The 22,183-nt window shown below is 45.6% G+C and overlaps 1 protein-coding gene across 7 annotated transcripts in view; it reads right to left on the bottom strand.

Annotated features, from left to right (window-relative positions):
- Positions 1 to 21,976, bottom strand: part of LOC124005041 (protein-tyrosine sulfotransferase 1) — a 137,309-nt gene extending 115,333 nt beyond the window's left edge. For 5 of the 7 annotated variants that reach the window (XR_006833555.1, XR_006833554.1, XR_006833553.1 and 2 more), the window contains exon 1: positions 21,639 to 21,976. The gene's annotated coding sequence lies outside the window, so the exon portion shown is untranslated. The remainder of the gene's footprint in view (positions 1 to 21,638) is intronic. The other 2 variants (XM_046313903.1, XM_046313902.1) reach the window with 2 other exon arrangements.
- Positions 21,977 to 22,183: the final 207 nt, after the last annotated feature.

Here is a 22,183-nt window from a genome sequence, read left to right as displayed (position 1 = left end):
AAGTGAAGGCTCTTTTTGCCAACGCAGTCCGCGTTGGATAACTCCGTTTCGAAACATACTCACTTAAAAAGTCACGATGTTGCAGGTGTGTTCTAGTTTTCTTGGGAAAAATGTTTTTTTTTTAAGAATTCCCAAGAGCCTTCTGTCCGATCAAATAGAGACTCCGTTACTAAAATACTGTCTCGTTGCTGTTGGCTGTATTCAAAAAGGCATCGTTTGAATTCGGTTCAGTTCCCATGTTGGCTAGGGAGTTGATATGTTGGGGTGCTGTCAGCGAGAGATAATAGTAGATTCAAAAACATGAGCTGGCGCACACCCAGAAAATTGTGTTTGTGTGGAGCTGCTGACTGACAGCGAATAAACTAATCAAAATAAAGAATAAACTAAAGAAAGTCGCAGGTGGAAACGTTCCGTGGGAATTTACGGGAATTAACGGGAATTTGTGCAAATTAATATTAATACCATTTCAAATGTAGATTTTCTTTTTGCATTGGATATATTTACCATATCATATGGAGACAGAAACATTTTATATTATCATAAGGAGACATAATTGCAAAGGATTTTAATCTTTTCCAGTATAATTTTTTTTTTTACAATTTAGTTACGAATTGAACTTTAATGAAATGAGTTGATTCTTCACATGGGATGATTTCACTGAACAACAACAGAAAGGGAATATTGAATGATCCATCGCATCTCCCAAAAACATTTTCAACATACATCTGTAAAATGATAGTCTAGAAACTAAAGCTTTGGTTGTTTTCCTCTCAGGCGTCCATATCTTCTCCCTGGACCTCCTCAATGTCCACCTCTTGAACGTCAGACTCTGAGGCCTCATCTTCACTGTCACTTCCCAACCTTGTTGAGGATGGCTAATTGTCAGGCTCAAAAAGCCTCAAATTTGCCCGGACGGCCACCAATTTTTCAACCCTTGTATTAGTCAGCCAGTTGCGTGCTTTGGTGTGTGTGTTCCCAAACAATGACCAGTTGCGCTTTGAGGCGGCTGATGGAGGATGATGAAGGCAACAGGGGAAAGAGACTCATATCCACAAAGTCCCTTCCACCAGGTGGCTGATGAGATATGTTGGCACGACTGCCATATTGCATCTCCATCCCAAAGCCCTTGCTTGGAAGTGTACTTCACCAGACTGCCAAGAACTTTGCCCTCATCCAGGCCAAGGTGGTGAGACACGGTAGTAATCACACCATAGGCCTTGTTCATCTCTGCACTAGACAGGATGCTCTTGCCAGCTTACTTGGGGTCCAACATGTACGCTGTGGCGTGTATGGGCTTCAGACAGAAGTCTTCACACTTTTTGAAGTATTTCAGAACTGCAGAGTCCTCTGATTGGAGCAACAAGCAGTGAAGTGGGCAGGGCAGTATGGATTTCACTTACATCTGCAGCAGAGTCTGAACATCAGACAGGATGGCAATTGTCTCCCTAAATCCGTGCAATGGCTACTGCTATAGGTTTCAGGAGTTTCAGGCTGCTTAACAGGAGGATACTATTGATGGGGCTGTCGATATCGGCAGACTGTGATATGGCCATTTCTTGGAGAGACTCCTTCCCCTCCAGGAGACTGTCAAACATGACGACAACACCATCCCAACAGGTGTTGTTGGGCAGCATCAATGTAGTGCTCTTATTCTTCTCACTGACCATGTGCTGTTGCTATCAATAAGGTGTCTGATTCATCATCATAGATTTGTGGCGTTTATATTTACTGTATTAGGCTATGAGAATTGGGAGACTGGATGTCTGAATCATAAAACATCGTAAGGATAGCTTCTGATGGTTATTGATTCTTGGTTTGATTGTTTAAGTAACACCAGTTAATTTGAGCAGGAAGTTTCATGTAGTCTAACGTTATGGTATGTTTCCATTATATGGAACAATTTCAGGTCATTAAAGAGGGTTGATGAATTGAATAGTACGCCAACCTGTTGACAGAAGACTGAATGGGTATGAATGCTTGAAGGCCAAAGACTAAACTAGTATGTTGAGTGGGGGAGTATCATAGATTTTAATTATGGATGTGCTATAGTAGTGAGTTCTTGTGTAGTTTGCTATTTGCATGAATTTATCACTGTATCATCTGCATACATTGGAATTTCAGACCCTGTGCAGACTAAAGGAAGATCATTAATGGACGTGCTGAACAGTATTGACCTTTGGGGATAGCAGTGGGGGAAAATAATAAGTTTATTTGTATTTTTACGATGATGAGACAGCACCGACTTTTGAAGGATTTTAGATTTGTTTGAAAAAAATCAGGATTGGTTTTTACTACATTTATATCAACAGATTGAAATTATTAAGTTGCTGATTAAATGTTTTTTTAGGAGTTGATTTAACTTAATTAAACATTGTATCATACATATACATTGATTTGATTAAAACTTATGATTAATGATTTGAGGTACAGTGGAATTATCGTTAGGTTTGGTTTATAGTTTCACATTTGAGTTTGAGTTTCTGAGTCATGTAGTGTAATGAATACTAAGTGTTATTGTGTTTTCTCCAGGAAAATTGATATTTCACTGTCTCTTTCTGGAATGTTTCCAGAAAGAAGAATAATGTCAGAATACAATTTGTAAGTCGCTCTGGATAAGAGCGTCTGCTAAATGTAAATGTAAATCATTTTCACCTCAAATATAAGTAGTAGGGATTGTACTGTAGGGTTGCCAGGTTTGCTATGGTTTCTTGAAGCATCTTAATTGAATGAAACCTTGGGTGTTAGGGATATACATGTTCAGTGTCACTCATAATTACTGTTTCTGTTTCCTGTTTCCTTCAGTCGAGGGACTTTTGTCAGAGGTTGCTTGTTGTGAGCGTGGAGGGAACTTTATGCACTTGGCCAGATGATTCTGCATCTTTGTTGCATTCTTCCCATATGATTTGGCACAGTATTTGCACATGTACACAGATTTCCCATCTACATTAGCAGCAGTGAAATGTCTCCACACATCAGATAGTGCCCGTGGCATCTTCCTGCAAACTATATTTTTTGTTGTTGTAAAAAAACAAATACAATTCCATGTACAGATAAATAGTTAAGCAGTTAGATTAAACAACTCCTTTGTAAGATAAATGTTTAAAAATGAAACATGTATGGAAACAGGTGAAATAACACTCCTCAGTTAACAAGGTTCAAGAAAGCTAAAACCCAAACGGTAGCAAAAACTAACTAGCAGAAATTGTTAACAAGTTAGAAATTATTTAAAACACAATTTGCTGTCGGCTACTATTTACAAGTTAACAAAAAAAATAATGTATGTCATATAAAATATATTCACCCCACCCAGTATTGTAACCAAATCTTACCAGAAGGCATGTAGTCCTTGGCTCAGACAGTGTAGTAGTGTGGGCTCAACAGCATCTCATTAGTGTGCAAGAGCTTGAGAATCAGCTGTACATGTGATGGAAGAGTGCACTGTGCACGCAGAGGGTTGCAATTCTATTGAATTGGGGATAGTTTAACCAAAATATGCCACAAGACCTAGAATTACCTTAAGTGTATCCCACAAAAAAAGGTTCAGCTATAAGCTAACTTTTTTTTAAATGAATTTAAAACAAAATTCCCAGGCTTAACTTCCCATGGAATATTTATGGTAATTTACCGGAAAGTTTCCTCCTTTTACAACCATAGCTCTGACGCTGCTCAACAAGGCATCACTCACCTGCTGACGCTGCTCAACAAGGCATCATTCACCTGCTGACGCTGCTCAACAAGGCATCATTCACCTGCTGACGCTGCTCAAAAAGGCATCATTCACCTGCTGACGCTGCTCAACAAGGCATCATTCACCTGCTGACGCTGCTCAACAAGGCATCATTCACCTGCTGACGCTGCTCAACAAGGCATCATTCACCTGCTGACGCTGCTCAACAAGGCATCATTCACCTGCTGACGCTGCTCAACAAGGCATCACTCACCTGCTGACGCTGCTCAACAAGGCATCACTCACCTGCTGACGCTGCTCAACAAGGCATCATTCACCTGCTGACGCTGCTCAACAAGGCATCATTCACCTGCTCTGACCACTGACTGATGCCGCTCTACAAGCTTGAGCAGAGAATGTAAAATAACAAAGACACCCACGCATGGTGACGCACAGTGACACCAGTCACAACGCACACCTTATGAAACAGTACTGAATGCACAGCACAGGAGCACCGAAAACCACACGTTATCTGTGATGCGGACGCACATTAACATCATTGAAAAGAGCACCACCACCCCCCCCCACACACACACACACAGGTTCTGGTAGGCCTTCACGCTACAGGCTCCATATTAGAGAAGTCCTTATTACCGTTTCCATACTGTGCCTCTGCACCATACAGATAAGTCTACCCGCTAACAACAACTGATACGATGGAGGGAAAAGAGAGAGGAAATCACCAAGATCTTCCCCTCCACAGACAGACAGACGAGATGTGCCATGTTTAGAGAGAGGAAATCACCAAGGTCTTCCCCTCCACAGACAGACAGACGAGATGTGCCATGTTTAGAGAGAGGAAATCACCAAGGTCTTCTCCTCCACAGACAGATAGACGAGATGTGCCATGTTTAGAGAGAGGAAATCACCAAGGTCCTCCACAGACAGACAGACGAGATGTGCCATGTTTAGAGAGAGGAAATCACCAAGGTCTTCTCCTCCACAGACAGACAGACGAGATGTGCCATGTTTAGAGAGAGGAAATCACCAAGGTCTTCCCTTCCACAGACAGACAGACGAGATGTGCCATGTTTAGAGAGAGGAAACGCAGGCTCACGTCAACAAGCAGAGAGTCTTTGCCCTTCGTCTGGAGCGGCTGCGGTCTGATCTCCGGTGGAACGTGACGATTCCCCAACTACAGACTCTCAGAAAACACCTACAGTCCCCATCATAAAGTATTCAACCCCCCCCACTTGGATATCTACACATTTTATTGTGTTAAAGTGGGATTCAAATGGATCTTTTTTTTTTGTCAACAATATATATAAAACAAAAAAAAGAGAAAATGTGTAAAATGTCAAAGTAAAGAAAAATCATTTAAAAAAGATAAACAATAAAACACTACTATACCTGGTTTAGATAAGGATTCACCACAGAGGCAATACATGTTAGAATCACATTTGGCAGCGATTACAGCTGTGAGTCTTATTAGGTCTGGCTCTAAGAGCGATTACAGCTGTGAGTCTTATTAGGTCTGGCTCTAAGAGCGAATACAGCTGTGAGTCTTATTAGGTCTGGCTCTAAGAGCGATTACAGCTGTGAGTCTTATTAGGTCTGGCTCTAAGAGCGATTACAGCTGTGAGTCTTATTAGGTCTGGCTCTAAGAGCGATTACAGCTGTGAGTCTTATTAGGTCTGGCTCTAAGAGCGATTACAGCTGTGAGTCTTATTAAGTCTGGCTCTAAGAGCGATTACAGCTGTGAGTCTTATTAGGTCTGGCTCTAAGAGCTTTCCACACCTGGATTGTACATTAATTTGCCCTTTATTCTTGTCAACATTCTTCAAGCTCTGCCAAGATGTTGGGGATCATGGCTAGACAGCCATTCTTGAAGTCAAAAATTGTAACTTGGCCACTCAGGGAAATTCACTCTCTTCTTTGGTTAGTAACATCAGTGTAGATTTCTCCTTGTGTAGTAGGTTATTGTCCTGCTGAAAAGGTGAATTCATCTCCCAGTATCTGGTGTAAAGCAGACAAACAGTTTTTCCCTCTAGGATGTTGCCAGTCCTTAGCTCCATTCTGACGATCTGTATCCTGAAAAACTCCCCAGTGCTTGCCGATGTCAAGCATACCCTTTTTCCTGGAGTCCATGATCAGCTCCTTTGTCTTGTTCACGTTGAGGTAGAGGTTGTCCTGACGCCACACTGCCAGGTCTCTGACCTCCTGCCAAAAAGTCTCATCGTTGTCGGTGCTCAGGCCTACCACTGTTGTGTCGTCAGAAAACGTAATGGTGGTGTTGGAGTCGTGCTTGGCCACGCAGTCATGAGTGAACATGGAGTATAGGAGGGAACTGAGCAGGCACAATCCCTCGGATCTCAAACAAGCACCCATTTTTTCATTTTTGACATTATGTATTTGGTGTAGATAAAAAAAAATATATTATATGCATTTTAATCCCATTTTGTAACAAAACATAATGTGAAAAAACCCCACTTAGGATACCCACTGTACCAGCGGATACACAGTAGAAGAACTTGTTTAAACACTACAGTAATGCATCCTTCCTTCCTGCCTTCAAGTTGATTTGGAGGAATTAGAACTGCTAGGCTTCCAGGGACCCGCCCCCCATTAAGCTGCTAGGCTTCCAGGGACCCGCCCCCCATTAAGCTGCTAGGCTTCCAGGGACCCGCCCCCCATTAAGCTGCTAGGCTTCCAGGGACCCGCCCCCCATTAAGCTGCTAGGCTTCCAGGGACCCGCCCCCATTAAGCTGCTAGGCTTCCAGGGACCCGCCCCCATTAAGCTGCTAGGCTTCCAGGGACCCGCCCCCATTAAGCTGCTAGGCTTCCAGGGACCCGCCCCCATTAAGCTGCTAGGCTTCCAGGGACCCGCCCCCATTAAGCTGCTAGGCTTCCAGGGACCCGCCCCCATTAAGCTGCTAGGCTTCCAGGGACCCGCCCCCATTAAGCTGCTAGGCTTCCAGGGACCCGCCCCCATTAAGCTGCTAGGCTTCCAGGGACCCGCCCCCTTAAGCTGCTAGGCTTCCAGGGACCCGCCCCCTTTAAGCTGCCAGGCTTCCAGGGACCCGCCCCCTTTAAGCTGCTAGGCTTCCAGGGACCCGCCCCCTTAAGCTGCTAGGCTTCCAGGGACCCGCCCCCATTAAGCTGCTAGGCTTCCAGGGACCCGCCCCCTTTAAGCTGCTAGGCTTCCAGGGACCCGCCCCCATTAAGCTGCTAGGCTTCCAGGGACCCGCCCCCATTAAGCTGCTAGGCTTCCAGGGACCCGCCCCCTGCTATTAAGCTGCTAGGCTTCCAGGGACCCGCCCCCATTAAGCTGCTAGGCTTCCAGGGACCCGCCCCCTTTAAGCTGCTAGGCTTCCAGGGACCCGCCCCCTTTAAGCTGCTAGGCTTCCAGGGACCCGCCCCCTGCTTTCCAGGGACCCGCCCCCATTAAGCTGCTAGGCTTCCAGGGACCCGCCCCCATTAAGCTGCTAGGCTTCCAGGGACCCGCCCCCTTAAGCTGCTAGGCTTCCAGGGACCCGCCCCCTTTAAGCTGCTAGGCTTCCAGGGACCCGCCCCCATTAAGCTGCTAGGCTTCCAGGGACCCGCCCCCATTAAGCTGCTAGGCTTCCAGGGACCCGCCCCCATTAAGCTGCTAGGCTTCCAGGGACCCGCCCCCATTAAGCTGCTACTTCCAGGGACCCCCCCCATTAAGCTGCTAGGCTTCCAGGGACCCGCCCCCATTAAGCTGCTAGGCTTCCAGGGACCCGCCCCCATTAACCCGCTGCTAGGCTTCCAGGGACCCGCCCCCATTAAGCTGCTAGGCTTCCAGGGACCCGCCCCCATTAAGCTGCTAGGCTTCCAGGGACCCGCCCCCATTAAGCTGCTAGGCTTCCAGGGACCCGCCCCCATTAAGCTGCTAGGCTTCCAGGGACCCGCCCCCATTAAGCTGCTAGGCTTCCAGGGACCCGCCCCCATTAAACTGCTAGGCTTCCAGGGACCCGCCCCCATTAAGCTGCTAGGCTTCCAGGGACCCGCCCCCATTAAGCTGCTAGGCTTCCAGGGACCCGCCCCCATTAAGCTGCTAGGCTTCCAGGGACCCTGCCTTTAACATGCTAGGTTTCCAGGGACCCGAACCCCCTTAAGCTGCTAGGTTTCCAGGGACCCGCCCCCTTTAAAAAAAGGTTTCCAGGGACCCGCCCCCTTTGCTGCTAGGTTTCCAGGGACCCGCCCCCCTTTAAGCTAATGAGCTGTCATTCTGACTACAACATTCTAACAGTGTCATGAACACATTTCATACATGTTATTGCAACAAACAAAAAAATTGGTTTGTGTTATGTTAAACAGAATAAGATTATTTTATTTCAAATAACAATACAATTTTTCACTAGTTTGTGTTACTGTAGGCTATATGTTACTGTAGGCTATATGTAGTTTATGTTACTGTAGGCTATATGTTACTGTAGGCTATATGTTACTGTAGGCTATATGTAGTTTGTGTTACTGTAGGCTATATGTTACTGTAGGCTATATGTTACTGTAGGCTATATGTAGTTTGTGTTACTGTAGGCTATATGTAGTTTGTGTTACTGTAGGCTATATGTTACTGTAGGCTATATGTTACTGTAGGCTATATGTTACTGTAGGCTATATGTTACTGTAGGCTATATGTAGTTTGTGTTACTGTAGTCTATATGTTACTGTAGGCTATATGTTACTGTAGGCTATATGTTACTGTAGCTATATGTTACTGTAGGCTATATGTAGTTTGTGTTACTGTAGGCTATATGTTACTGTAGGCTATATGTTACTGTAGGCTATATGTTACTGTAGGCTATATGTTACTGTAGGCTATATGTTTTGTGTTACTGTAGGCTATATGTTACTGTAGGCTATATGTTACTGTAGGCTATATGTTACTGTAGGCTATATGTTACTGTAGCTATATGTTACTGTAGGCTATATGTTACTGTAGGCTATATGTTACTGTAGGCTATATGTTACTGTAGGCTATATGTAGTTTATTTCACTGTAGGCTATATGTTACTGTAGGCTATATGTTACTGTAGGCTATATGTTACTGTAGGCTATATGTAGTTTATTTCACTGTAGGCTATATGTTACTGTAGGCTATATGTTACTGTAGGCTATATGTTACTGTAGGCTATATGTTACTGTAGGCTATATGTAGTTTATTTCACTGTAGGCTATATGTTACTGTAGGCTATATGTTACTGTAGGCTATATGTAGTTTGTGTTACTGTAGGCTATATGTTACTGTAGCTATATGTTACTGTAGGCTATATGTAGTTTGTGTTACTGTAGGCTATATATTACTGTAGGCTATATGTTACTGTAGGCTATATGGAGTTTGTGTTACTGTAGGCTATATGTTACTGTAGGCTATATGTTACTGTAGGCTATATGTTACTGTAGGCTATATGTTACTGTAGGCTATATGGAGTTTGTGTTACTGTAGGCTATATGTTACTGTAGGCTATATGTTACTGTAGGCTTGTCTAAAGTTCTCTTCCGGCCCAGAATAGGTGATGTTTGTCCCAAACGACACATTACTCCCTAGACAGTGACCTACGTCTGGTCAAAAGTTGTGTACTAAATATAAAAGGAATGAGGTGCCACTTGAGACACAACCGTGGAGAAAACAAAAACAGACTGTCAACCATTCCTCGACTTCGAGGAGGAGGAGGTTGGAACAATTCTGAAAGCTCAAAGTCACTGGTCTGAATTACAACTACAGCGGTCGAGCTTCAGTGGCAGGCAGACTGGTTTCCGGTTTCACCTGGCTGAGACCGAGCTGAAGCAAGGCATGAGGCTTTTTCCTATTATAGATACTCGTATCCTCCTATGGAGTTCTCTTTCATCTGTGAACAAGGGTTGACATTCTCTACGGGACCATGTGGAAACCAGACCACCACTTCAACACTTAATAACAAGGGAGGACGTCTCTGTGTGTGTGTGTGTGTAACAAGGTTGGAGCCTCCAACACTGAGGCCCTGCCATGATCTACCTTGATGGACAAGAACTGAACTTCAAAAGGGTCTTCTTTGCCCAACGGGGGGGGGCAGATGAGGGGGAGGGATGAAGAAGGGGGGATAAACAGACGAGGGGAGGGATGAAGAAGGGGGGGACGAGGGGGGGTGAAGAAAAGCATTGTTGGACTGGGAGAGGCTTGCTCTCTCGGTCCTCTGCTTGGCTCTTCATCATGCGTTACTACTCAGGTCTGTCACTGAAGGCTTGATATGAACATGGTTTTGTTTGTTTTTTTCTTCAATGATTAATGGGGTGAATGTGCTCCTTCCTGCCAGTAGCTCCTAATAGAGGAATTCAGAGATGGAGAAACACAAATCGAACCGGAAAAGCTGCTCCGATTGAGTTCTGTGGGGGGGTGGGGGGTGGGTTAATTCGGAAGGGAAATTAGGAGAGATGAACCTATTCAACAGCTCAGTTTGATCTGAAACAGTTAAAAAATAAATACTAAATGAACCCAAACTGTTAGTGAAAACACACGGTCATGATTTCTCTCTGAAGTACCATATTCTAAACTCAATAAAGATCCTGTTGGGGCCGCCACGGCACCCCCGGCCGCCACGGCACCCTCGACCCGGCCGCCACGGCACCCTCGGCCGCCACGGCACCCCACGGCACCCGGCCCGGCCGCCACGGCACCCTCGGCCCGGCCGCCACGGCACCCTCGGCCCGGCCGCCACGGCACCCTCGGCCCGGCCGCCACGGCACCCTCGGCCCGCCGCCACGGCACCCTCGGCCGCCACCACCCTCGCCCGGCCGCCACGGCACCCTCGACCCGGCCGCCACGGCACCCTCGACCCGGCCGCCACGGCACCCTCGACCCGGCCGCCACGGCACCCTCGGCCGCCACGGCACCCTCGACCGCCACGGCACCCTCGACTAGACCGCCACGCCACGAAACCGCCACGGCACCCTCGACTAGACCGCCACGGAAACCTCACTCCGCCTATACCTTCTGCATATTATTCAGCTTTTGGTAGAAACATGAAAACCTTGTTCAGAAATGAATCATTGATGAGATCAGCGCTTTTCAGAAAAGACTTAAGACTGCAAATAAAACAACAGATCGATTACGCCAAACAGAGAAACTATCAATTTACCCGCAGCAGCACTAAGTTCCTGCCAAGGGTCCATCTCTGTGTTGAAAAATGACCCAATCTGTATTGGTTTCCAATGAGATATTTGGTACACATGCTTCCACTTCTACAGGACAGCTACCCCGTGTCCCAAATGGCAGGTTATTCCCTGCATAGTTCACGACTTTATTCCCCATGTGCCCTGGTCAAATGTAGTGCACTACAAAGGGATTAGTAATAGGGCGCCATTTGAGACGTCTCTTCAGATGCAGAAAGCAACGCAACCGTGGCCGGCGATTAGCCTGGGACTGACCTTTGACCCAACAGGTAACATGCATGACATTTTGTGAGAGAGCACCACTAAGTTAGCATCCCAAATGACACCCTATATTGTGCACTACTTTATACAGGAGCCATATAGAACTTCATTCCCTAAATAGTGCACTACTTTAGCCCAGGGCCCTATTCCCTATATAGTGCACTACTATAGACCAGAGCCCTATTCCCTATATAGTGCACTACTTTATAGGGGAAAAACATGCCATTTGAGACACAGCCCTATTCAAAGCACCCGATGTCACAGGAAGGCCAAAAAGACCATCAAGGACATCGACCACCCGAGCCACTGCCTGTTCACTCCGCTATCATCCAGAAGGCGAGGTCAGTACAGGTGCATCAAAGCTGGGGACCGAGAGACTGAAAAACAGCTTCTATCTCAAGGCCATCAGACTGTTAAAAAGTTGTCACTAACACAGAGAGTCAGGCTGCTGTCTACATTGAGACTCACTCGTCACTTTAAACAATGCCACTTCATATAATGCATCTTACAGTATATACATATGAGATGAGTAATGCATCTTATAGCATCTTGCCTATGCCGCTCGGTCATCGCTCATCCATATATTTATATATTCTTAATCCATCCCTTTAAATGTGTATATGTATTAGGTAGTTGTTGTGGAATTGTTAGATTACTTGTTAGATATAACTAGAAGCACAAGCATTTCACTACACTCGCATTAACATCTGCATGTGACCTTTACCATTTGAGGTCAGTTTCTAGAATTAATATTTGGTTTTTCAGCACAATTCTAGTTAACGGTCTTTCCCAGACAACTTGTCCTCCGATTGGTTACATTTAAACTCAGTTCCGCATAATTCCAGTCAAAGGCTTTAGGACGTTTTGGTTGACATTTAAGCTTTACGCTAGAAGCTGCAAATGACCCCGTAGTTACTGTTTAAAACATGTGAAATGTCATCTTGGCCCCTTGCGTCTCTCCCAGGGACCTGGAAGGCTGTAAAATACATGGCATTCTGGGATCATTTTACAAATCATTTTCAGTTAAAAAATAAAAAATAAAAAAATGTAATGGAGGCAATAGCATCAGGCCTGCCATCTCCCGGGAAAGGTCAGTCCGTCCTCCAGTAGAAACCATTACTGGAAGAAGAAGTGGTGCCACGACAACAACTTTCCTCTCTATTCCAACTGACTGAGTGATGCGGAGGGCGGGAGGAAGGCCCAATTTCAGAAACCAACTCAAAACCCAAGAGACACTTGAACTGTGGAAAATAGAGATGTTTCTCAAACTCCACTAACACTTGTACTGATGGAAACTTCCACATCATGTGGGTAGATCAGACTACACTGACTATAAAGACTACACTGACTATAAAGACTACACTGACTATAAAGACTACACTGACTATAAAGACTACACTGACTATAAAGACTACACTACCAAGCGTAGATAGAGATAATGTGGGTAGATCAGCCTACACTGACTATAAAGACTACACTACCAAGCGCAGGTATATCACCCTACACTGACTATAAAGACTACACTACCAAGCGCAGGTAGATCAGCCTACACTGACTATAAAGACTACGCTACCAAGCGTAGATAGAGATAATGTGGGTAGATCGCTCTACACCTAGCAGCTACCAGCCAGTCTGGGTCATTCCTAATCAACCACAAGAGCTCTGTACAGAGCAGAGCCAACGGGTACCGAACAACATCCCATGATGCTCCCTGCTCGGCTACACACTATTCATTAGCATGCAAACGTACAAATTAATTGGTGCTTCGCTCTCTAGTGCGCTCTTCCTCTCTCCTCAACCGTCACACACACACACACACACACACACACACACACACACACACACACACACACACACACACACACACACACACACACACACACACACACACACACACACACACACACACACACACACACACACACACACACACACAACATTAATCATCATCACTTTCATTTAGGTATCCTGGATAGGGAGAGAGAGAGATGCTGCACCATTCAAACAGGATGATCAGTCAGTCAGCAGCTGAGAGGGAGGAAGACTGCCTGCCGTTTAAAGCCTCCCTGTGTGTTGTGCAGTTTTCTAACCTGGGAACTGATTAGCTGAACTCTTTCGGTGTTTATCATGCGGCTGGGTTGAAAGTCCAGGGTTTAAAACACTCTGACATCACGGTAAATGAGAGAGCGAGAGAAAGAGAGAGAGAGAGGGGGGTGGGGGATGGACATTGAGAGAGAGGGAGAGAGAGAGGGAGAGGGGGGATGGAAATTGAGAGAGAGGGAGAGAGAGAGGGAGAGGGAGGGATAGAAATTGAGAGAGAGGGAGAGAGAGAGGGATGGATATTGAGAGAGAGGGGGAGGGAGGGGGATGGATATTGAGAGAGGGGGAGAGAGAGAGAGAGAGAGAGAGAGAGAGAGAGAGGGATGGATATTGAGAGAGAGGGGGAGAGAGAGGGGGATGGATATTGAGAGAGAGGGGAGAGAGAGGGGAGGGGGGGATGGAAATTGAGAGAGGGGGAGAGAGAGAGGGAGAGGGGGGATGGAAATTGAGAGAGGGGGAGAGAGGGGGGATGGATATTGAGAGAGAGGGGGAGAGAGAGGGATGGATATTGAGAGAGAGGGAGAGAGAGAGGGATGGATATTGAGAGAGAGGGAGAGAGAGAGGGATGGATATTGAGAGAGAGGGAGAGAGAGAGGATGGATATTGAGAGAGAGGGAGAGAGAGAGGGATGGATATTGAGAGAGAGGGAGAGAGAGAGGGATGGATATTGAGAGAGAGGGGAGAGAGAGGGGATGGATATTGAGAGAGAGGGGAGAGAGAGGGGGATGGATATTGAGAGAGAGGAGAGAGAGAGGGAGAGGGGGATGGAAATTGAGAGAGGGGGAGAGAGACAGGGAGAGGGGGGATGGAAATTGAGAGGGGGAGAGAGAGGGGGAGAGAGAGAGGGATGGATATTGAGAGAGAGTGCTAGAGATCAATACGGTATTGCCAATTCATACACAAGTCCATCCGGGACACAGCTGCCTGGGAGGCCATCCAGTCGGTTCCATCTAAAAACAGGGCCTCATTTCCATGCCAATCAATAGCCAGACCATAGGAAGAGGAGGAGCCACCTAAAAACAGGGCCTCATGTCCATGCCAATCAATAGCCAGACCATAGGAAGAGGAGGAGCCACCTAAAAACAGGGCCTCATTTCCATGCCAATCAATAGCCAGACCATAGGAAGAGGAGGAGCCACCTAAAAACAGGGCCTCATTTCCATGCCAATCAATAGCCAGACCATAGGAAAGAGGAGGAGCCACCTAAAAACAGGGCCTCATTTCCATGCCAATCAATAGCCAGACCATAGGAAGAGGAGGAGCCACCTAAAAACAGGGCCTCATTTCCATGCCAATCAATAGCCAGACCATAGGAAGAGGAGGAGCCACCTAAAAACAGGGCCTCATTTCCATGCCAATCAATAGCCAGACCATAGGAAGAGGAGGAGCCACCTAAAAACAGGGCCTCATGTCCATGCCAATCAATAGCCAGACCATAGGAAGAGGAGGAGCCACCTAAAAACAGGGCCTCATTTCCATGCCAATCAATAGCCAGACCATAGGAAGAGGAGGAGCCACCTAAAAACAGGGCCTCATTTCCATGACAATCAATAGCCAGACCATAGGAAGAGGAGGAGCCACCTAAAAACAGGGCCTCATGTCCATGCCAATCAATAGCCAGACCATAGGAAGAGGAGGAGCCACCTAAAAACAGGGCCTCATTTCCATGCCAATCAATAGCCAGACCATAGGAAGAGGAGGAGCCACCTAAAAACAGGGCCTCATTTCCATGCCAATCAATAGCCAGACCATAGGAAGAGGAGGAGCCACCTAAAAACAGGGCCTCATTTCCATGCCAATCAATAGCCAGACCATAGGAAGAGGAGGAGCCACCTAAAAACAGGGCCTCATGTCCACGCCAATCAATAGCCAGACCATAGGAAGAGGAGGAGCCACCTAAACAGGGCCTCATTTCCATGCCAATCAATAGCCAGACCATAGGAAGAGGAGGAGCCACCTAAAAACAGGGCCTCATGTCCACGCCAATCAATAGCCAGACCATAGGAAGAGGAGGAGCCACCTAAAAACAGGGCCTCATTTCCATGCCAATCAATAGCCAGACCATAGGAAGAGGAGGAGCCACCTAAAAATGTGGGCCTGAAGAGGAAAATTCCAAACTGACACTCATGTTACAACAGTCTCTTTTTTTTAATCAAGATGGAAGAGGATATTAACATCTAACCAGACATAATATTCAGGGAAACTACACTTAGCGGGTGCATCCCAATAATATCTCCTCTCTCCTGAAATGTACACTTGTTCATTACTTCAAAACCAATGTAAAAGTATAACATTGGTAGAGGCAGGGGCTAGCTAGAGGGAGTTTCCACTATATGTGGAATGTGTACCAGTCATTTCCTTTCAAAAAGAAGGGAGAGAGAGAGAAGGGAACCAGTTCACTCTTAGGGAGGACGGAGCCATGGCCTAAAGCTTTAGCCTAGTCTGAGATTCAGCTGCTTTCAATTCTACAGCACGATAATGAAGAGTGTATATGGTATAAATCACATTTATACCTTCTAGATATGTTGTTTCCTCTTCCTTTATAACAGAGTCCAGAGCCAACTTGCCCTCCTTTCGTCACAACCAGCCAGGCAGGCCGGCAGACCGAAAGCCAGCCAGGCAGGCCGGCAGACCGAAAGCCAGCCAGGCAGGCCGGCAGACCGACAGACAGACAGACACAGGCCGACAGACCCAGCTGGTCCTGACACAATAGCAGAAAAAAAGCAGGGAGGGCTGCTTGACTTGAGATGGATAATTTCACAAGGACATCCCTCCCTGGCCAGTGGCATGTTGTCACCTTAACTGGGCATTACAGAGGGAACTGGTCGGACTATAAGTGCAAGAGGGCCGACTCTGGTCTAAAGTAGTACACTTAAAAAAGGGGACAATTTGGGACTCAGCCAGGGAGTCAACCAAGCAGAGAACATATAGGAGTTGGACACGTTTAGATACACTACATGGCCAAAAGACACCTGCTCATCAAATGTCTCATTCCAAAATCATAGGCATTAATATGGAGTTGGTCCCTCATTGCTGCTATAACAGCCTCCACTCTTCTGGGAAGGCTTTCCACTAGATGTTGGAACATTGCTGCTATAACAATGGGTGATTAGGCCTTAGGCCTGGCTCGCAGTCGGTGTTCCAATTCATCCCAAAGGTGTTCGATGGGGTTGAGGTCAGGGTTCTGTGCAGGCCAGTCAAGTTCTTACACACCGATCTCAACAAACCATTTTGTATGTACCTCACTTTGTGCACGGCGGCATTGTCATGCTGAAAAAGGAAAGGGCCTTCCCCAAACTGTTGCCACAAAGTTGAAAGCACAGAATCGTCTAGGATGTCCTTGTATGCTGTAGCGTTAAGATTTCCCTTCACTGGAACTAAGAGGCCTAGCCTGAACCATGAAAACAACTCCAGACCATTATTCCTCCTCCACCAAACTTTACAGTTGGCACTATGCATTGGGGCAGGTAGTGTTCTCCTAGCATCCACCAAACCCTGATTAGTCATAGTCTTGGCTATTGCGCATGGTGATCTTAGGCTTGTGTGAGGCTGCTCGGCCACGGAAACCCATTTCATGAAGCTCCCGACTAACAGTTATTGTGCCGATGTTCCTTCCAGATGCAGTTTGGAACTCGGTAGTGAGTGTTGCAACCGAGGACAGACCATTGTTTACTTCCTGGTCAATACTAGCGGTGCGCTACTTCCTGGTCAATACTAGCGGTGCGCTACTTCCTGGTCAATACTAGCGGTGCGCTACTTCCTGGTCAATACTAGTGGTGCGCTACTTCCTGGTCAATACTAGCGGTGCGCTACAGGCTTTAGCACTCGGCAGTCCCGTTCTGTGAGCTTGTGTGGCCTACCACTTTGCGGCTGAGCCGTTGTTGCTCCACTTCACAATAACAGCACCAGTTGACCTGGGCAGCTCTAGCAGGGCAGAAATTTGGAAGTTAGCATCCTATGACGGTGCCACGTTGATTTATTATTTTTTTTTTTCACTGAGCTCCTCAGTTAAGGCCATTCAATCTTACATCAGCCGATGTCTCAAAGTGCTGTACAGAAGCCCAGCCTAAAACCCCAAACAGCAAGCCATGCAGGTGCAGAAGCACAGTGGCTAGGAAAAACTCCCTAGAAAAAAGTCCAGAACCTAGGAAGAAACCTAGAGGCTCTACTGCCAATGTTTGTCTATGGAGATTGCATGGCTGTGTGCTCGGATTTTATACACCTGTCAGCAACAGGTGTGGCTGAAATAACCGAATCCACCCATGTGAAGGTCTGTCCGCATGCTGCACCTTCCCTGAGCAATAAAAAGGTAGACAATACAACAACACATCACACGCAAACAAAACAGACTGGGGAATAATCACAGCATAGAACTGATCGACGGTCTGTGAATCACAATGCATTAGCCTACATAACAAAACCTACAAATCAGTAAAAACTCAATGGCTTGAGAGTACACGAGAGTACAACAGACATGATATAAAACCTGCCAATGAACAGGAGGATAATGCACGGTCAGCCTGGATGCATCAGCGTGGGCGGACATAATAAGGCACATTAGTGATGTTAGCCAACTAACAGGATGAACACACAGCCGTGGGCAGGGAGCTAAGAGAAGGTATTTACCTAAACGGTGTACAAAATAAACATGATCATATCATCTGTTAGCAGCAAAAGGGGTGATACGGACTTCCTAAACCAGGAAACGAGAAGAACCAAAGACTCCTGCGTTCCAAATGGCACCCTACTCAGTGCGCTACTTCCCGGGCAATACTAGCGTTGCGCTACTTCCTGGTCAATACTAGCGTTGCGCTACTTCCTGGTCAATACTAGCGTTGCGCTACTTCCTGGTCAATACTAGCGGTGCGCTACTTCCTGGTCAATACTAGCGGTGCGCTACTTCCTGGTCAATACTAGCGGTGCGCTACTTCCTGGTCAATACTAGCGGTGCGCTACTTCCTGGTCAATACTAGCGTTGCGCTACTTCCTGGTCGTGTTGCGCTACTTCCTGGTCAATACTAGCGGTGCGCTACTTCCTGGTCAATACTAGCGGTGCGTTACTTCCTGGTCAATACTAGCGGTGCGTTACTTCCTGGTCAATACTAGCGGTGCGCTACTTCCTGGTCAATACTAGCGTTGCGCTACTTCCTGGTCAATACTAGCGTTGCGCTACTTCCTGGTCAATACTAGCGTTGCGCTACTTCCTGGTCAATACTAGCGTTGCGCTACTTCCTGGTCAATACTAGCGTTGCGCTACTTCCTGGTCAATACTAGCGTTGAGCTACTTCCTGGTCAATACTAGCGTTGAGCTACTTCCTGGTCAATACTAGTGCAGGGAAGAATAGTAATACTCTGGTGGGGGTTTATATTTGTCAATAATTTACATTGGAAATGTATTTTTTTGCATATCCCAACTCTCCCTGAGACACAGCCAGGCCCCGCCATTATCAATCACCCCCTGCAGCTGCGGAGGCAGAGTAGCACAGAGCTCAGACAGACAGCCACAGGAAAACAACTGAGGGTGCATCCTCAAAAGGTCAGTGCTTGACATGAGCCGAAGCTGGGCCTACAATTCACATTTTTGGGGAACTGCGTACCCGGCTCCTCTATATAAAACAAAGTGGCCTATCACCGGCCTGGATTCACACACAGCGTCAAAGGTTAACCAAAGCCAGATCTGCACTGAATAGCAGAGTGGGCATTCACGTCCTGATTCTGCTTCGTTCTACTTTTAGTTGTCACAAGTCTGTGAATCCGGTGTACGAGGAGACCGTTCCAGTTTGAGAATCCGGTCTGTGAATCCAGTGTACGAGGAGACCGTTCCAGTTTGAGAATCCGGTCTGTGAATCCGGTGTACGAGGAGACCGTTCCAGTTTGAAAAGGCGCAGATTGAGAAAACGCAAGCCTGAATGTTATCAAATGAGGTTGTTAAATGAGAGTTCTTACAGTCATGAAATCCTTGGAAAAATCCTGGAATCTTTTTATAATTGTGTTATAAAATATATGATCAATCACTTTAAAAAAAGGGGGGGGCGGGACGCTATACTGTATAGCCAATTGAAAACATAGCTCGTAATCTCGCTCGTTAACTCTTTAGCTATAAGCATTAATGCTGTCTTGTTTCCATCAGCCCTGTTGAGAAATACATTTCACAGCGCAGTGGGAAAGCTGACACTCCTCTCTATTAAAACAGTAGTCTGACACGGTCATTTCATCACCAATGCAACAGGTTTTTATTCTAATAGACAAATAACTCTCATGCTGTGCATAGATCTCCCCTGAAATATTTAATAGTTTAGACATAAAAAATGTGATAAACATGTCATCCTACTACTTTGTTTTTGAAGTAATTTACCTTATCCATTTATATCCCAGATTCATTGAATGAGAGAATAAATTGTATATTGAAAGTATTTGGTTGTAACGTTGGGATATTTTATATTAAAAGGGTGGCCAACCGTCCCTCCCCCCCGTCCCCCCGCACCTCCCCCGGTCTAACACAACACATCTGTTGCTCAACAGGACCTTGATAAAAACTGGACACACCCATCTCTCTCTCCAGATGGAGGGTTGACCACATGGGTTTTATACAGTTGCCTAACAGTGTTGTTATTCTACTTTGAGGGAGATTAAGTGCCTTGATCAAGGGCACAACGACAGGAGATGGTAGGCTACATGGGGTCAGAGACTAGCAGCAATACCACATTTAACCAGACTTTTTCCCCCCATGTAATGCTATTTCGACTGCATTTACACAGGGAGACCAATTCTGATATTTTTTGTTTCACTAATTGGTCCTTTGACCAATCTGATAAATTCTGGAAAAAGATATTCTGTGAAAAGATCTGATGTGATTGGTCAAAAGCATAATTAGTGGAAAACAATATCAGAATTGGGCAGCTTGACTAAACACAGCCATAGAGATGTCATCAATTATTGGTATTGGATATTTGGTTAAAAGTCATGGAAAAGTCATACATTTCCATTAGACAAAATGTGAATAAACCCCTTAACAGTGAATAATCAGAGGTATCTTATAGCATAACGTAATTTGGGAATTTCTGTGAACAAAGTCTAATGGACTGTGGGCACCGAGTCACCAGAATATGAATAAACACATATGAACCACTTTCTACCAGCATCTCCATCACTATAACAGCCAGGGGGTTCAAAACAGGATGTAATATTACTCATATAATAATAATATATGCCATTTAGCAGACGCTTTTATCCAAAGCGACTTACAGTCATGTGTGCATACATTCTATACCAGACAAAGACATAGGATGATGGTATGGCTATCTATCTATCTATCTATTTCTGTCTTTGGCTATTGCCAATAAAGACAACACTGAAGGAGCCTTGATGCATAAATAACCTGTCTGTCACCACAATTAATTTCCAACATGACACAAATAATTTCTAAGTTTTTGTCAACAGCTGTAGGAATAGTTTGCAATGAGAAATACATAAATACATTTTTATTTTTGTAAAGTGTTAGACCCTTTCCCCTTCAGTTGTGGTTTACTGCAAGTAGCTGATGGCAAAACATCTGGGAGGTAGACCTACCTCATGGCTGGTTGCCGAGATTCATCATATTGTCTTGATTAATTAAGCTACGTAATAAATTCCAGAAGACCAAGTGGAGGAGGCTTCCTTTTGGAACACGTTTACACATTATGACGTTTGCATAATTCCGTCCAATATTTCCTATGCTGTGCTGACCAGTAGGTATTCCACATCAATAGTCTACAGACAGGATGTCATCTAATGTGGAAATATCAATAAGGTTAAAAAAAGACTGACGACGTGAATTTAACTACGGTAGCGATGTCAGTTTTCTGTCGAAAAAATAAAAAACTCCGCTACAGATACATAGGAGATGCCAATATCAACAACGTGTGTTGTTTTAGTTGTGCGCACATCAACAGTTACTGTTGATTTCAATGTAAAAAAAAAAACAGCATTACTGATAGGCTGCAGAAGAAGAAAAAATAATGTATCTGGTTAAAACACGAGAACATAACTGCCAATACGGAGACACAACACTCGATTCAGTTAGTTGTCTATTTGAAAATGGGCTTTTGACCGATCATGATTATTGTTGTGCCAAGATGCATGATACATGTTCTGTCTTCATACACCGGGTGGCATGTGCCAAAAACATTCTACAACGATGCCAAGCTTTCAGCGCATTTCACAGATTCACCAACTATTAAAACATGTCGGAGCTAAAAACGGACATTGACGGGCGGCTTTTCTTTTAAGACCTCCGAATGGGTAATGCTCAAAATGAGTCGTGGTTAACCTACTAGGTAGAGAGGTAGACAGTCGCGGTTAGCGCCGCTGAAGCTGGAAGAGAAGTGGGGAAAGAGAAGGGCATTGCTATGCTACACTGTCGGAATCTTTCACTTGATACAATATAACCACCCACCTAATGTAGCGGATCCAGCGCCGGACACAGTTGATCAAGCTGCTGATCTAATAGTTGAACACCGTCGCTGGTACATTCCTTCCGTTCTATTTGCTCGCTGTTGTTCCACTGATCCGGCGCACGATAATACTTGGTACTGCTTTCTCTTCAGTTGTATCGGTGCAAACGCGTATCTCCTGCTTTACGAGACCGTGGGTGTAATCATTCGTCCACACAGTTGTAAACAGTTGCGTTTTTTACAACGAAAACGAGAGTTTCTATTGGACTAATTCAGTTAGGTTCTTCCTCGTTGTCGTTCAGTTTGCTTCCGTTTTAAGAAACATTTAGCAACAAAATTAGGATAATGAATGGTGCCCTGTAATTGAAAGCCGGTTTGCGATTGGACCACCTGCAGAAGACAAATCATAATGTCTCATGGCAGAGGGTTGGTTGAAAGCTTTGAAGGGCGGGATTAGAATCTACCAATGTTTTTAAAGAGACAGGAAGTACATTTGAAATATTTGCGCAACAGCTCACAGCGAAATATTGGAGTTTTGTAAAGCACT

This window comes from Oncorhynchus gorbuscha, linkage group LG19, assembly GCF_021184085.1.
Source record: "Oncorhynchus gorbuscha isolate QuinsamMale2020 ecotype Even-year linkage group LG19, OgorEven_v1.0, whole genome shotgun sequence".
In the NCBI taxonomy this organism is placed as follows: domain Eukaryota; kingdom Metazoa; phylum Chordata; class Actinopteri; order Salmoniformes; family Salmonidae; genus Oncorhynchus; species Oncorhynchus gorbuscha.
Note: the sequence above shows the minus strand (reverse complement) of the source record. Positions and strands in the feature narration are given on the sequence as shown.